Genomic DNA, 2,421 nt, shown 5'->3' with positions numbered 1-2,421 from the left:
TTCAGAGGTGGTAGCAGGAAGACCTTTCATTGGATAACAACAACAACAACAACAATGCCTATATGCTCTGTCTTCACCATAGCCCTCTTTTTCTACATTCGCAGAGGATTTTGGCATGGTACTGCGGGCATGGTATATTATTCAAATTCTAATGCTTCTGTACATTCATTCAAATGTCATTTAGTGTTATTAATTTCATAGAAATTATAATTCTCTGTATTTTTCTCAGATTTTTTTGAACGTATAAATGCTTCTGCTGGCTAGAAGTTGGCATTATGCTTTTATTTTATGAAAAAGAAGTGTAGAAAACAGAGTTTGACTAGAAACATCCTATTTTATTGTTACAAATTTTAAGTAAGTTTCTTTGATTTGATTGTAAATAAGGTGATTTTGCCACAAGTTACTGGGTAAATAAGAATTCAATCAACATCTTATAGATTTTATTGATGACAAAAATATGGAATTATAATTTCCCCCTAGCTTAACCTTTTGTATCCACATATATTTCTTTGTCTCCATGTCATGAAAGAGGTCACATTGTTTCAGATTCTCTAATTCCAGGGCTAAAACGAATTCTCCTGTTTTGCTATTACACTCTAAATTAAGCTTTTTGAAGAAACCAGTCAGTGAAGTCCTTATTTCTATTATGTTCAGGATAAAATTGGTTACCACAGTCAGTGAGAATTCACTTTTCAGCTCTCTAATTGCCTAGTCAGCAATCCATCCACTAACCTCTGAATCAAAAACCCTTAAGGGCAATTTCAGGAGCAATGAAGGCACTAACGCCTACTTTATGTACACGCTGGTGCCCTTGAAGCAGAAATCCATTCTGTTCCAAATTTTAGTTGAACTAGCAGACCTCTGGTTTACGTTTATCATAATCACTCACTGTTTTAGTTATTTTCTAATGTGGTTGGAGTCAAGTAACAGGAAGTGGGGTTGTATTTATTTTGTTTTGTTTAGGATTGCATATCTCTAACTTTTGTGGTAATGCAAAGTTAATTTCACTGTTTTGTGTGCATTTTTATAGCAGTATTGAGATTACTTTATTCCAATTTGGCCGGATAGGTGATCACAGAGCAGAACTGCCCAACTAGGGCACCAAATTACAGTGAGGTAAAGCCCTGAGGCCCCGTCCTCATGGTGGCCCCATAGGGCCTGGGGGCAATGGGGGCTCCCTTGCCTGTCCACAGCCAGGAGAAGCCTCAACTATTCCAGCTTGTGCAAACATTATTTTTAAGTGCTATACTATGAGAAAAGGCAGAAAAGCATTGCTACACAGTGCGAAACAGGTTTGCCTCGCTTTTCACAATGAATGTAGATCTATATCCCTTTGCTAGTTATCCCTCAATATGAAGTAGATGGTTGATATTTGAAAGACATACTCTTAGACCTGAGAATCTTCAAATTTGTGAATAACTCAATCATATATGATTTTCTTTAATATAATGTAATCAAATAGAAATGAAAAATTAGGCAATCCTTAATGAATCAATCAAAAAAGGACTAAAGCTGGTTATAAAGCTATTGAAATAGATTCTGGCTCAACCACCCTCCCTCGTCCCAACACACTTCTATATAGTACTAATCTGAGTCAGGCCTGAATCAAACATCTCTCTCTTCAATTTAGCCAAGGCCTCTCTCTTTCTTTCTGGCTAATAAACTGATATAATTTTCTCAAACTTATTTTTTTGTTGTTGTTGCCAGAATTAAAAGTTTAGATTTTTTGTTTGTTTTTGTATTGTTTTTGTTCATGTGGTATTGGTTTTTCACCATGGCATAAGTTATTGCACATGTGATGGTTACGAGAAGCTATGCTGATGTGTAGGTGGTAGGTAGGCAAGACTGTCCATATCAACATGATTGATTTCTGCACATCATTCTGGAGAGGTGAAATTCAAATCTATGCCTCAGCAAACTAAATGTGTCACGGTCCTCCAGATAGGCTGAAGTAAAATATGCAAATGTTAAACCTTTCAATGTAAACTATTACTGCACTGAATTGTCTCTAAGGGTTATGTATTTCTTTAAATACATGTGAAAGCAGAAATACTATCTTTTTATTGCCTGGAGATTCAGTTGTTGAAGCTTGGGAAAAGCTACGCCTGTAAAGAGAATTTAAAATTGTTCTTTTATTATTATTATATAGGCCACTGAATTCACTAATGAGGTAATCAAATAAAGTGTCCTCCTGGGGTGAAATAAAAGAACATTCCATATGCCAATCTATTTATCTCCTTGGCCCACCTCTGATCACACTCTGCCCTTTTATGTCTGCAAGCTTGGTTTGTGTGCAGGTCAGGTTACCTCCTATTTTGTTATATCTTTGCCTTAGCAGGGGGGAGTGCCCAGACTCAACAATTGGGCTGTTATTAGCCACCTCTTCTTTAACACCATCGCTTCAGCCACAGTACAAAAGGC

This window comes from Hipposideros armiger, unplaced genomic scaffold (genome assembly GCF_001890085.2).
Source record: "Hipposideros armiger isolate ML-2016 unplaced genomic scaffold, ASM189008v1 scaffold_661, whole genome shotgun sequence".
In the NCBI taxonomy this organism is placed as follows: Eukaryota; Metazoa; Chordata; class Mammalia; order Chiroptera; family Hipposideridae; genus Hipposideros; species Hipposideros armiger.
This window is presented reverse-complemented; position numbering follows the sequence as displayed.